Source organism: Lynx rufus, unplaced genomic scaffold (assembly GCF_022079265.1).
Source record: "Lynx rufus isolate CCGP_SWC_20201006 ecotype Redwood Valley unplaced genomic scaffold, mLynRuf1.p SCAF_15, whole genome shotgun sequence".
Taxonomy (NCBI): Eukaryota; Metazoa; Chordata; class Mammalia; order Carnivora; family Felidae; genus Lynx; species Lynx rufus.
In genome coordinates, this window is record NW_025814829.1 from 14,777,481 (window position 1) to 14,794,001 (window position 16,521).

A 16,521-nucleotide genomic window follows, 5' to 3' on the forward strand; every position below is an offset into this window, starting at 1 on the left:
AATGGAAATACTGAAGGAAGTTAGCTCTAACCTAGGTGTGACTGCAAGAGGCAGGATCAGCTCAATCAAAAATGACAGGTGTTTACAAAACACTACCTGGGTGTCTCAGCTTCAACATAGAAGAAACCAACCTCATTTGAAAGGTATGGACTTCCAAAAGCAATTAAGGAGTCTCATGTGGTGCCACAAGATTCATCTGGCTTTTATGCCTTCCTCAAGGAACGTTCAGGTCATCTCTATTGAGACAGTAATCCCATCTCTTTAGATGGCGCTTCTTAGTTTGAGACGTTTAGAAATAGAATGATGAAAACGTTTGGACTCAAAAATAATAATGCAGTGATTTAAAGTAAACTTTGCTTGTTTCCTGTTCTGTTTTTGCCCATTTTAAATGTTTTGTAACTGATAAAATATTTTTTTTATGAGAAGAGTATATGAAAATGATATTGAAAATAAAAAATGAAGTTCATTCAATTTCATTATTTAAAGTTAGATGGAGACTGAAAACCTTTACTCCCAAATAGAAGTTAAGGTAAGGGGGGGAAAAAACTTTAATAGTCAAAAAGTCACTATGTATTGAAAATGTAATTTAGGAGGAAAATAAAGATTCTAAATGCATTCACCTAATATTAACTTCTCTCTATATAAATATGCAAATATACAGAATTATAGGTAGAGATAGAAGCAGTGTTAAAATAAAAATTAAAAAACAAACAGAAGTTTATGATAAGATAAACATGATCTGGCGGCTTTAGGGCACACTTCACCCTGTAATGAAAGGTCACTCACTGTGAATGGATGATGGTAATGGCTGCACTATATATATATATATATATATATATATATATATATATATATATATATATATCATTGAACTGTATATTTAAAAATGGTTATGAGTGTTTCACAATAAAATTTAAAACAACCGCTGCAAAACAAAAAGATCATTTGTTTCAATATTTGACATTTTTCACAAATAGAAACCGGAGATAATTTTAGCATGTATGAGATATTTGATAAAAATTCCCATGTATCAAGAATTGTAGTCAAGAAAGAGGAAAGAAGGAACAGATAGCAACCCATTGTATGAAGCTAAAATACTCTTATCTCTAAAACCAGACAATAATCATTCAAGGGGTGGGGGTGGGGTGGGGAGGCTGATCTCACATATCAAAGTAGATACAAAATTTCTTAAGATTTAGTAAGGTGAGTCCATCTATACATTTAGTTTCTTTGAAGAATTCATGAATAATATTAGAAAATCTAAATTTACCACAAAACAGCTTAATGAAAAAAATCTTATGATCTCATTGCAGGAATATGGATTATAAAAATACTTCAGTAACAGAGGAGACTGTACAGTTTACATGGAAAAGTATGTTGTCAAAAATGTATTTAAAAAATTATTGTAGATGGGAGACACTGGAAGCATTCCCTTTACAATCAAGATGAAGTACAGAATGTCTACTGCTATCAATTTATGGAGAAACTTGCCAGAGAAATAAAAAACTTCTCTCCTAAAAATGTAACAGAACACTTGTCAATGTAAAGGTAGAAACAAATTTTTCACATGAGTACTTTAAATATAGTATTACCACTAGGAGGTCAAGTGACATAAGTAAAAAAAATAGAGTAATTTTATCAAGGTTGTTTTGTATGATTAATACTTTATTAACTTGTATACACTTGTGATAGTAATTCAGAAAGTTTAAGATGCATTAATAGCTAAAATAATGTACGAAAATAAATCTAAGGCAAAATAAATTAATTTTATGTTTAGTTGAAGAATTACAATCAAGACATATGCAGACTCATGGGTAAAACTTGAAGTTAAAATTTTCATATCTCCCCAAAATATTTGAAATATAATTCCAATGTGTGAACGTGTTCATAGATGTGTATCAGTTGACAACCTAGTCCTAATGTTACTTGTACATGAATGGACCAGAAATAAGAGCCAAGGCAATTCTGAATTACCCTACCAGAAATGAAGGCTAAAGCCCTAGTATTTAAAACAGTGAAGAAGTTGGTATAGGCATAAACAGACCAATGAATTAGAATAAGGAGCCAAGAAGATGTTCAGAACATACTTTGAATCTTGAGTTTCTTTTTAGATATTTGGGTAAAAACAAAAATGACACTCTAACAATTAGCTTAATGGTTTACACGGTTTGTCACATGAAAGAAATCAAATTGGATCCCTTTGTCATACAGTATTTGAGAATTTACTCCAGGATAAGCATGAAGACTTAAAACTTTGGTTAAAAATAAGAAATTTTGGGGGCACCTGGATGGCTCGGTCAGTTAAACATCCAATTCTTGATTTCAGCTCAGTTCATGATCTCATGGTTTGTGGGACTGAGCCCTTCATCAGGCTTTGCACTGACGGGGGGGGGGGGGGGGGGCCTGCTTGGGATTCTCTCTCTCCCTCTCTCTGTCCTTTGCACACACTCTCTCTCTAAAAACAAACATTAAAAAAAAAAAAAAAAAAGAAATTTTGTTCAAAAGCCATAAGGAATGAAAAGAACAAAAAACCAGCCACAAATTGAAATATATGCATAATATATGTAGATTTATACATGTATATTCATAGCTTACTTTGTTTATTAAGCAAACTAAAAAAAAAAAAAAACAAACCCATAAGGAAAAATTATGAATGAACAATAGATTAGCCATTTGATAGAACAAGCTAAATAGTTAAGCATATGAAAAATTTTTTAAATATATTGATTAGTCAAATGCAAATTGTAGTAGCATTTTACAGCCCCCAGACTGGCATAATTTAAAGGCTAACAATACACCCATACATCACCGGTATGGTGTGTAAATTTGAATAGCTACTTTAGTAAACAGTTTAATATACCCTGTGGCACAACAATTCTACTTTCAGATATATTCTACAGAAACTCCTGAATATGTGCACAAAGAGACACATTAAGAATGCTCACAGCAGCATTATTTACGTTAAAAAAAACCTAGAAACATGTAAAAATCCTTAAAAAACATTAACACTAGAATTGTCAAAATTATGATGCATCAGATTAGATGAAATAACATAATAAAAAATACTTCTTACAAATCCATTTGGGTAACTCTTACATAGAACATGGGGGATAGGAGGAATTTAGAGTAATATTTATGTAAATGGAAACAGTATATCAAAAAATGTACAACTAAACAATAGTATATATGTGCAAAAATAAGAAAAATGAATAAAATGTTAATTCAGGAAAATGTTAATTTCTAGGTGGAGAGGGCTAATGAGGATTTCAAATAGAATATTGGTAATGTACTATTCCTTAGTCAGGTGATGGGTAAACAGTGTTGTTTTCTCTCAAACTGTTTATAAATATTTGCATGTGATACTGTATCACTCTACTATTGCTGTCAGAGCAAATTACTACAAACTTAATGGCTTACAGCAAAGCAAATTTATCTTGGAGTTCAGGAGGTCTAAATCCCAAAATCAGTATTACTGGGCTAAAAAAAAAAAAAAAAATCCAGGTGTCAGCAGGGCTGCTTTCCTTTTTAGAAGCTCTAGGGAGAATCCATTTCCTTGACTTTTTCATCTTTAAGTGGCCCATATTCCTTGACTTGTATACTCTTCAACTTCAAAGCCAACATTGGAGTATCTTCTCTGACCTCTACTTCTACCTGTAGGGGCCAAGGACAGACTGCCCTAAAACGCTGCCCTTTGGCACATTTTTTTAAAATAAGAACTTCAAATAATCAACTTCAATAGTTGATGAAAGGACACTCAGCCCCTCCTCCCCCCTCCCCCCCGAAAGCAGGAAGCAAATATCTCATATGAAAAATACCCTCCCCTTCTAACTAGTAGAAAGACATCCTTATTCCCAGAGATAAAGACTTTAAAGCTGAGAAAGATGTAGAAACTGTTACTTTTTCTAATCTACTACCTCAGTCTAAATTCTGCTTACAATTCCCTACTAACTACGGCTCCCAAACACCTGTTTTCCTTACCCCGTCAATTCCTCCCTGCATTTGTCTTTGTCTGTAACATTTAAAAATTGCTTGCCTTAGGGGCGCCTGGGTGGCGCAGTCGGTTAAGCGTCCGACTTCAGCCAGGTCACGATCTCGCGGTGCGTGAGTTCGAGCCCCGCGTCAGGCTCTGGGCTGATGGCTCAGAGCCTGGAGCCTGTTTCCGATTCTGTGTCTCCCTCTCTTTCTGCCCCTCCCCCGTTCATGCTCTGTCTCTCTCTGTCCCAAAAATAAATAAACGTTGAAAAAAAAAAAATTTAAAAATTGCTTGCCTTGGTCTTTTCTTTAGGCCTCAATTTCATTATTGGGATCCATGCACATGTAATAAAATGTCAAGATTTTCGCCTGTTCATCTGGCTCATGTAAATTCAAGTCTTAGTCCAGCAAGAAGACCTTAAAGGGTAAAAGAATCTTTCCTATAAATCCTTGCATCTTGTCTCTGCTTCCATCAGCATATTGCTTTCCCTGTGACCCTCCTGACTACCTCTTATAAGAGGTAGTGATTATACCTGTTGTGATTATATTAGACCTGCCAGAATAATCCGCAGGACATTCTTCCACCCACTACCACCCTACCCCACCAAGAACCCTAATAAAATCACCACAAGTTCGGGGCGCCTGGGTGGCGCAGTCGGTTAAGCGTCCGACTTCAGCCAGGTCACGATCTCGCGGTCCGTGAGTTCGAGCCCCGCGTCGGGCTCTGGGCTGATGGCTCAGAGCCTGGAGCCTGTTTCCGATTCTGTGTCTCCCTCTCTCTCTGCCCCTCCCCCGTTCATGCTCTGTCTCTCTCTGTCCCCAAAATAAATAAACGTTGAAAAAAAAAATTAAAAAAAAAAATCACCACAAGTTCCCTTTACAATATGAAGTAATGTTAATATGTTCCAGGGGTGAGGATGCAGACATCTTTGACAGGGGATTACTATAGACACATGAGTTAAAACAAATAGTAAACATGGTTTTACAATGTATAATTTAATATATAAAAAGTAAAGTAGCATACTTTCTCATATACTAAGAATGAAAGTCTGGAATTGCATATGCTTTCCGGAGTTTGTTTGCAATATACCTTTAACACTAACCATATCCTTTGGTCCAGTAATTCCCCTTCTAAGAAATAGAATATATATTTCAGGAAACTGCAGTGATTTCAAGTAAACTTTGCTTATCTGTTTTTTCCCATTTTAAATGTGTTGTAATTAATAATTTTTTTTATGAAAAGTATATATGAGGATGGAGCAGCAAGAAAGGACAGGAGGGGCAGGAGGTCACAGAAATTCAAACCTTCAGTTTGAACAATGAGGAAAATAGAAAACTAAATTGGAACAAAATATAAAGACAAATGAACCCTATTTCACTTTGGACCCAGAAAGGGTCCTTTCCTAAGAACACACATCTTAAGCCAACAAAGTGTCAAGGGTAACACTGGGCAGGCAATTCAAAAGGCTACACGATTCAAAGATTTGCAGATGTGAAGTTTGAAGATAGCTTTTAGGTGGTGGTTGGCCATTCTTTGTAAGGTTTCTGGTTGATGTGTGGGATTGCATACCAACAGTTTAGCTTGAAGATTTTAGTTTATTAAATGTAATGGGTTAAGTATTTTGGGTTCTTAACTAACTTGGTTAGAGAGATTTTTCTTAACACTAAAAGATGGATTGTCCTGTAGAAGCACCTTTGCCTCTAAAGAACGAGTTTGACCAAGGTAGAGATATTTAAAAAAAAGATATTTAGGATTAATAGGGTTAAAGAGAAACAATTTTTCAGATTTTGATCAGTTTATTGACAGGTATGGAAAAAAAATTTTTTTGGCTCTAGCAGACTTGAGTTAACCTACAAGGAGTCTGAGCCTAACAAAATCCATTGCAGATGGATGAGGAATTCTGTTGATCCATATAAATTACCAACTATTTAAGAAAATGCATTAATTACCCTTACTTCTGCTTGCTTTTACTAAATTTGGTCCTCCTGTGGCATAATGTTTTTAATGTTAGCTAAAAAAAGATTCCAGCTGAAGTGTAATTTTTCAATCATCTCTGGAGTGGTTGAAATACTGAAAACTACTGTTAGTGATAAAACACCCACCTTTGGCCAGCTGCATATTTGCACACTGCCTGGAGGATTAAGAGTTTGAAGCTGAAGAAACAGCTTTTTTAGGTCTGATTGATTGTATCTCAGTCTATTTTAAATGGCAGTTTATACGATTTAAAAGAAAAAATACAGAATGACACACTCAACTCAGGTCATCGCACGGACAGAAAGAAATTTATATCATTTATTTAGGAAACACTAACTACTGACTAGCTAAGTTCATTATATTGCCCCACAGATTTGATATTATCAATACAGACTGAATCAAGCTAACCCAAAACGTTATTTTATCTTAAATGCTTCATGATTCAGTTTACAGAAAATATACACCTTGTTAAGCCAACATCCAGTGAGTGCTACATGCAGACCATTTCAACAGCCACATGTAGTGACGTGCTTATAAGTACATTTATGTATTCGTTCTTCCAGTATTCGAAAGGACAAACAAATGTTAACTAGACAGTAGCTCTCCATCTTTTACATTTTGCTTCACCCAAATATTCTATCAAATAACCAAATTTCCAAATAAAATAAATATTTTGAATGATATTTCTTATCAGTCTGTAATATCTAACAGCAGTTTGAGAATCTAACTTTATGCTTTAATTGGCAAAGATCCTTTTTTTTTGCAAAATGGAAATAATCAGTTGTAAAAATATAATTTATTCTTGATCTTGTTAGCAAAATGTAGCATGCATTTAATCTTTATTTTTGAGAGAGAGAGAGAGAGAGAGAGAGAGAGAGAAATGTGAGTGGGGGAGGGGCAGAGAGAAGAAGACAGATGATCCAACCAGGCTCTACACTCTTGGCACAGAGCACAACATGGGGCTTGAATCACAAACTGTGAGATCATGTCATTTGCATTACAGTTATTTCTATAGCTGTTTCCTTAGGATGCTTTCATAAAAACACATAATCCCAAACCACATATATCAATTTAAGTAATTTTAAGGTAAGTGTGTGTGTGTGTGTGTGTGTGTGTGAGTGTGTGTTGTGTGCATGTAGCGGGGAGGACTTATATTGGTTTGATACACACAAATCAGTAGGTTGCTTTTAAAGGTGAAATTTTACAGGCGCCTGGATGGCTCAGTTGGTTAAGCATCTGACTTTTGAGATCAGCTCGGGTGATGATACCAGTTTGTGAGATCAAGCTCTGTGTCAGGCTCTGTGCTCACAGTGCAGTGTCTGCTTAGGATTCTGTCTCTCCCTCTCTCTCTCTCTCTCTCTCTCTCTCTGTCCTTGCCTTACTCTCACTTTAAAAAAATAAATAAAACTTCTTTAAAAACAGGTGAAATTTTAGAGGCTTCATTACAATAAAAGAAGCAAATACCATTGTAAAGTAGTTATACCCATGAATAAATGAGAACCATGAAATTCATATTAAATATGTCCTAGATTTTATGATGTTTCCATGAGCTGAGTCTTCTATTTCGTAGTGTGCTAGGAAACACTTAAACTGGCACTCTGGCAGTGAGTGTATGAACAAATCTTGATCCGTACTGTTTTCCAATTTCTATAGTGTAAATACCTCTACTTTGGTCAATTTTAAGCTACCAATCAATTTTAAATGGTCCTAAACAAACTTGAAATTTGAATAATAGGCTCTCCTGAGCCAGTGTGAGGCAACTCCAATACACCAACAAAAGACCACAAGTGTCTTTCTACTTACAGATTCCCTTCTCTCCTGGGTCCCACTCCAGGTGGTCTTTAATCCTTTTTATTTCCCTGTCTCCATTTGCATTGGCTCCTTCCCTTCAGTATAAACTCACTAATAGCTACTAAAATCTCTCACTCATTGCTAGTCTTGGCTCATTCCAATTAAAATAGTTCTAATATTGACATTTCCAATATCCATTCTCATACTAATTCCAAAATTCCAGGAAAGGTTTGTTGTAATAATGTTATTTACACTGCTTTCAGGACATTAATATGCTATTGTTAAACCTGAAAGTTACTTTTCAGAGTCTATCCTAACTTATTTTATGAGGCTGGTCTGATCCTGATACTAAAACCAAGGGCAATGCACAAAACAAACACTATACAATGGTGATTTGACATCTGAAAAGTCAAAATAGACCGCAATTCTAACATACTACAGAAGAGCATTTGAGAAAATCCAACACTCACTTATAATAACTCTCAGTAAGTAAGAGGATAATCACCTCAACTTGATCAAGAGCATCTACTAAAAACCCCTAAAACATAGCACTCAATAGTGAAAGATGGAAAGCTTCCCCTCTAAAATTGGAAACAAGGCAAAAATGTGCCCTGATCACTCTCCTTCCCCACAGCACTGGAAAGTCTAGGTACAACAGGAATACAACAGAGTGCTCAGGAAGAAACTCTTTGCAGGTGTCCATAATTATCAATATAGACCATTCCAAGTAATTGACAAAAACAAAAAACCTCCTAGAATGAATTTATCAAAGTTGCAAAATAGAATACAAGCACACACAAACACAACTGCATTTTTATATGCTAACATAAAACAATGAAAAAAACAGAGTCTTTATGTTTGACGTAAATACTGACATACTTACAAGTTGAATTTCTTATCTGCATTTCAAAATAATTTGGTGAGGAAGGGATTGGAATATATACAGTTGAGCCCCCAGACCCCATGGTCAAAAATTCACATATAATTTGACTTCCCAAAATCTTTATGAATAACCTGTTGACCTGTTGCCTTACCAATAACAGAAACAATTAACATTTTGTATGTGCATTATATAGCGTCTTCTTACAATAAAGTTAAAGAAAATATTAAGAAAATCATGAGAAAACACATTTACAGTACCGCAAAAATTCACACTTATAAGTGGACCCATGCAATTCAAACCCATATTGTTCAAGGGTAAACTGTATAAAGCAAGATTGGTCATGGGTTCATGATAGTTGAAGCTGAAAATTGTTTATAGTTTTTAGTACTAACCTTGTTCGTTCCATGGCTCCCAGAGCATCGTTCTCACACAACAGCAGCAGCACAAAGAAACTTATAAGAAGAGCAACACTGGGCCCAACCCACATACTTTGAATCAAGACTGCACGTGAGGCCCATTAGTCTGTGAACTTAACAAGCCCTTCAGGTGATTGTGATCCACGCTAATGTTTCCATTAAGGAGCTGGAATCCGTATAAAGAAACAAAATCCTAACAGAGAAAGCACTATGCAAGGTTTACATTTGAAAATCCATCAAAGTAGTCCCCAACTCCAGCAGACTAAAAAAAATATTTGAGAAAATCCAACACCCACTCATGAGAAAAATGTTCAGAAAGTTTAGAAATAGAGAGGAATTGTTTCAACTTGATAAAGAACATCTACCCAAAACAAACAAAAACAGCCCGAAAGCTTACATATCACTTAATGGTGAAAGATGAAGAGCATTCCAAGATTGGAAACAAGGCAAGATGTGTCCTCACCACTCATTGACCACAGCGCTGAAATGCTAGCTACAAGAACAGGCCAAAAAAAAAAAAAAAAAAAGAAGAGGCATACTGAGTGCACAGGAAGATATAAAACTCCTTTTGTGGGTATCGATGATTATCTACACAAAACATCCCAAGTAACTGGCAAAAGAAAAAAAAATGCCTCCTAGAATAAGTGAGCTTAGCAAATTGACAGAATACAACATGAACACACACAAAACAACTGCACTTCAACATACTGATATAGAAAAATGAAGAAAATAGGGTCCTTACATTTTAGAGATAAATATTGTTATATTTTGAAATAAAGTACGGTTTCTGATATTCCTTTCAAAATAATTTGGTGAGGAGGATGGGAGAGAGACATATAAAGCAACACCGGTAGTGGATTAATAACAGTTGAAGCTGAGAAATGTAAATAGTTTTTTATACTAACTTTGCTTGTTCCGTGGCTTTCACAGTGTGGTCCTTGCACCAACAGCAGCACCTGAGAGGAGAGCAAAAGCTCAGCCTCAACCCATATCCCTTGTCTCAAGACTACACGTGGGCCCATTAGTAAGTGACTCAACAAGCCCTTCAGGCGGTTCTGATCCACACTGTTTCCTACCCACTGCAGGTCAACTGCACTCACCTGAAAATTGGTTGTTTGTGTTTGCACACACATTACTTTGTAAGTATTTTAAATTCAATACAAGACAATGGAGGGAAGTGAAAGAAAATACTAGATGTTTCACTACCAAATTAGAATAAAATGAGAGGACATGTAATCCTATTCTTATACAAACAATTCCGGAGGTTAGAAGAAGGAGATCTGTTCCCTAACTAGTTTATGAAGACAGAAAACAACCCAGGAATTGAACAAAAAGAAAAAGTATGAGAAAAGGAAATATCAAAGCCAATCTCACTCACGAATACAAGATACAATAATTTTAAGCAGGAGTTAAGGAAACAGCCAGCAGTATATACAAAATGACAACAAACACCGTAACTAAATTGCATTTACTCTAGAAGAGCAAAGTTGGTTTAACACTAGCAAAACTAAAGGAGGAGCACAAGGGCAATTTGTGTATTCCTAACATGTTCTGTGTTTTGCTCCAGATGTTGGCTACAGGAGTTTGCCTGATTTTTAAAAATGTATTAAGATGTATGCTTATGATCATTTTGCTTTTCTAATTGTAAAATAAACTTAAAGGCTTTGAAAAAAACCTTTAACTGCATTTATTCTCAAAAAATACTGTTCACTATCATGATTGATTAAAAAATAGGACGCATAAGAAATTCCATTACTGAAATATAATAACACTTGAGGAAAATATAATAATAAATCTGTAACCTCTCTTCCAGATAACCTTGAGATACTTCCATCTATTGAAAGTTGACTTTAAAAAGAACTTCAATGTTTCTAATACTACAATAAGCAAATGTTTAAGAGTCAACATAATGATTAAAATCAATTCAGCATTTTAAATATCATAAAAACTAGAACTTTTTTATTTTCTCAAAATACAAAATACTAACATAGGTGATTTGGCTTTTAAATGAAAATGAAATTACAAATACTGAGAATGAAATCAGTCTGTGTTTGATGTTATAAAACACCTCTGGTTCACAACCAGGGAAACTAACATATGGAGCTTGTCTGGCTGTGGGCAAGAAGAGTAGATCTCCACACGTGCCTGCCAAAATCTTAAAAGCTTGTATAAAGGTCTTAACTGGTTTTAGTAATGTACACCATCCAGTAGGTCTCAATAGAACCTTACTCTCTTAAGGATTTGCCCTTGGAATGTCTCCTAGTGAGGGAAAGGTGAGTGGAATATAAATTCCAAGGACAAGGATAAGGATGAGGAGCCTCTGATTGCCCAACTCATGGTCAATATGCCTTCATGTCTCCTCAATGACCTCCTCCAACAAACATAATAACATTTCATTCTACTTTTCAATATACCTTTGGTCCTTAAGTCAAGCATGACACAATGTCAATTAAAAATTGGTTTATCTAGGGGCGCCTGGGTGGCGCAGTCGGTTAAGCGTCCGACTTCAGCCAGGTCACGATCTCGCGGTCCGTGAGTTCGAGCCCCGCGTCAGGCTCTGGGCGGATGGCTCGGAGCCTGGAGCCTGTTTCCGATTCTGTGTCTCCCTCTCTCTCTGCCTCTCCCCCGTTCATGCTCTGTCTCTCTCTGTCCCAAAAATAAATAAAAATGTTGAAAAAAAAATTAAAAAAAAAATTGGTTTATCTAGACTGCTATATGCATATGATATTATATACAAACCTAATGGTAATCACAAATCAAAAACTGGCAAGCAAATAGATATGTTAAAAATAAAGAGAAAAGAATCCATGTATATCACTAAATAAAGCCAGCAAATCATGAGAGAAGATAGCAAGAGAGGAAAGGAACAGACAAGAACTACAAGAACAACCATAAACCAAGTAACAAAATGGCAGTAAGTACATACCTATCAGTACTTACAGTAAAACCTTGGTTTGCAAGCGTAATTCATTCCAGAAACATGATTGTAATCCAAAGCACTTGTATATCAAAGTGAATTTCCCCATAAAAAGTAATGGAAACTCAGATGATTCGTTCCACAATGACAAAATATTCATATAAAAATTATTACAATACTGTAATATAATACAATAAAGAAAATACAAAATACAAAGAAAAATAAACAAATTAACCTGCACTTACCTTTGAAAACCTTTGTGGCTGGTATGAGGGAGACAAATGGGGGGAGGGTTATTTTGTACGATGAATTTCACCATCACTAACAGAATCACTGCTATCTATTGGCCAATGGAATCTTTTTCTTTTCATGCAACTTTAATAAGGAATCTATCCAATGACCTAGAATGAAGGAAAGCATTCCTAAGCTTACTGTTGTATGGAAAAGCAAAGGACTGTCCATAGGTGTTCTGAAGTGACAAAAAATACACTAGTGCAAGTTTTGGACATGTTCCAATGTTCTGAAAAATCACTGATTTCCTCGTAACGCCACAGCCTGAAACTGAGCATCCGAGCATGGGAGATGATCACCCACAATCCCACAACAAGCAAGAGAGAGACAGAGAGACAGAGAGAGAGAGAGAGAGAGAGAGAAGAAACATTGGCTCAGTTGTGATCATGGGACGTTCGGGGTTATGTACTACTCATAATGCAAGATATCACTCATTTATCAAGTTAAAATTTATTAGAAATGTTTGCCTCTCTTACAGAACACTCGCAGAACAAGTTACTTGCAATCCAAGGTTTTAATGTATTTTGAATGTAAATGGACTTAAAGGCTCAATCAAAAGACATAGGGTGATGGAATGGATAAAAAAGCAAAACCCATCTATATTGTACCTACAAGAGATTCATTTCAGACCTAAAGGTGCAGATTGAAAGCCAGGAGATGGAAGAGCATTTATTATGCAAATAGAGTGAAAATAAATACTTTTCTTTTCAATACAATTGTACATTCTTGGAGCATACCCTTTATGACTACATAATGTCCTTCTGTGTCTCTTACAGTTTTTGTTTTAATTTTTTTAAGTTTATTTATTTATTTTTAGAGAGACAGACAGAGTGTGAGCAGGGGAGGGGTAGAGAAAAAGGGAGAATCTCAAGCAGGCTCCGCGCTGTCAGCGCAGAGCCCATGCGGGGCTCAAACTCAAGAAACTGTGAGATCCTGACCTGAGTCAAAATCAAGACACTTAACCAACTGAGTCACCAAGGTGCCCCTGTTTTAATTTATTTTATCTGATACAAGTATTTCTACCAGGACCAGATGGATCTAACAGATATATTCAGAACATTCCATCCTAAAACAGCAGAATATACATTCTTTTCAAGTGCACACAGATCATTCTTCAAAATAGATCACATAGAACAGATCAATGAAACCAGGAACTAGTTATTTGAAAAGATAGCAAAATCAATAAACCTTTAGCCAGACTTGTCCAAAAAAATAAAGAGAACTCAAACAATATCAGAAATGAAAAAGGAGAAATAACAACAGATAACACAGAAATACAAAGGATTATAAGAGAATATTATGAAAAACCATATGCCAACAAATTAGACAACTTAGAAGAAATAGATAGATTCCTGGAAGCATATAAACTACCAAAACTGAATTGGGAAGAAATAAAAAATTTTAACAGACTGATTACCAGCAAAGAAATTGAATCAGTAATCAAAAAACCCCCAACAAACAAAATAGGACCAAATAGCTTCACAGTGAATTTTACCAAACATTTAAAGGAAGTTAATACCTTTTCTTCTCAAACTATTCCATAAAGTAGAAAAGGAAGGAAAACTCCAAATTCATTTTATGAAACCAGCATTTCCCTGATACCAAAACTAGATAAAGACACCACAAAAAAAAAAAAAAAAAAAAAAAAAAAAAACAAAGAGAGCTACAGGCCAGTATCTCTGATGAACATAGATGCAAAAATTCTCAACAAAATATTAGCAAACTAAATCCAGCAATGCATTAAAAAAAATCATTCACCACGATCAAGTGGGATTTATTCCCAGATGCAAGTGTGGTTCAATATTCACAAATCAATCAACATGATATGTCACATCAACAAGAAAAATGATAAAAACCATATGATCGTTTCAATAGGTGCAGACAAAGCATTTGACAAAGCACATCACTTCAAGATAAAAACCACAACAAAGTAGGTTTAGAGGGAACATACATCAACATAAAAAAGGCCAAATATGAAAAACCCACAGCAAACATCCTACTCAGTGGTGAAACACTGAGAGCTTCTTCCCTAAGATCAAGAAGAAGACAAGGATATCCACTCTTAACCACTTTTACTCAACATAGTATTGGAAGTCATAGCCACAGTAATCAGACAACAAAAAGAAATAAAGGGCATCCAAATCAGTAAGAAAAAAGTAAAACTCACTATTTGCAGAAGACATAATACTATATATAGAAAACCCTAAAGACTCCACCAAAAAACTACTAGAACTGATAAATGAATTCAATAAGGTTGCAGGATACAAAACCAATACACAGAACTCTATTGCATTTCTATACACAAATAATGAAGTAGCAGAAAGAGAAATTAAGAAAACAATCCCATCAACAATTGTACCACAGATAATAAAATATCAAGACATAAACTTAGCGAAAGAGGTGAAAGACCTGTACTCTGAAAACTATAAAACATAGATAAAACAAACTGGAAACTACACAAATGGAAAGATATTCCATGCTCATAGACTGGAAGAAAAAAATTTTTTAAGAACAAACATTGTTAAATGTCCATATTACCCAAAGCAATCTACACATTTAATGCAATCCAAAAGCATTTGTCACAGAACTAGAACAAATAATGTTAAAATTTGTATGGAACTGCAAAAGACCCCATTACCCAAAGCAATCTTGAAAAAGAACAAAACTGGAAGTATCACAATCCCATAATCAAGATAATATAAAGTTGTAGTAATCAAAACAGTATTGGAATGGCACAAAAACAGATATGTAGATCAATGAAACAGAGTAGAGAGGCCAGAAATAAACCCAGGATTATATGCTCAATTAATATCTGTAAACAAGGAGGGAAAAATATACTATAGGAAAAAGTCTCTTCAACAAATAGTGTTGGGAAAAGTGGACATCTACATGGCAAAGAATACAACTGGACCACTTTCTCATACCATACACAAAAATAAATTCAAAATGGATCAAGGACCTAAATGCGAGCCCCGAAACCATAAAAATCCTTGAAGAGATCACAGGTAGCAATTTCTTGGACATCAGCTGTACAAATGTTTTTCTCAATATGTCTCCTGAAAACAAAGGCAAAAAGAAACTATTGGGACTACTTCATCAAAATAAAAAGCTTCTGCACAGCAAAAGAAACAACCAACAAAACTAAAAACATAACCTACAGAATGTGAGAAGATATTTGCAAATGACATATCCAAAAAAGAGTTAATATCCAAAATACAGAAAGAACTTATAAAACTTAACATCAAAAACCAAATAACCCATTATTTGGATTATTTAAAAATAATGTTTTTAAAAATATTTTTAAATATTTAAATAAATATTTAAAAACAAGCAGAAGACATGAAGTTATTTCTCCAAAGAATTCATACAGATGACCAACAGACACATGAAAAGATTCTCAACATCACTCATCATCAGGGAAATGCAAATCAAAACCACAATGAAGTATCAGCTTGCACCTGTCAGAATGACTAAACTCAAAATCACAAAAATCAAGTGTTGGTGAGGATGTGGAGAAAAAGGAATCCTTGTTTACTATTGGTGGAAATGCAAACTAGTGCAGCTGCTCTGGAAAACAGCATGGAGGTTCACCAAAAAATTAAAAATAGAAGTACCATGGCATCCAATAATTCCACTACTGGGTACCCAAATAATAAGAAAACACTAATGAGAAAAGATATATTCACCCATATGTTTCTAGCAGCACTATTTATAATAGCCAAATTATGGAAGCAGCCCAAGTGCCCATTGATAGAAGAACAAACAAAAAGAAGTAGTGGTGTGTGTGTGTGTGTGTGTGTGTGTGTGTATGTATATTATATATTATATATACACACACATATATGATAGTCATATATATATAGTAATATACATATTACTGAATATACTGAATATCATTCAGCCATTAAAAAGAATGAAACCTTGCCATTTACCACAAAATGGATGGAACTAGAGAGTATAATGCTAAGTGAAATAAGTCAGTCAGAGAAAGACAAATACTGTATGGTTTCCCTTATATGTGGAATTTAAGAAACAAAACAAAGAAAGAGGCAAAACCACAAAAGAGACTTTTACTACAGAGAACAGATGGTTAAAAGAGGGGAGGTGGGTGGCAGGATGTGTGAAATAGGTGAAGGGGAAGAAGAGTACATTATCATGATGAGCACTCACTAATGTATAGAATTGTTGATCACTATATTGTATACCCTGAAATTAATATAACACTGTATGTTAACTATATTGGAATTAATATTTTTAAACATTAAAATTAAAAAAT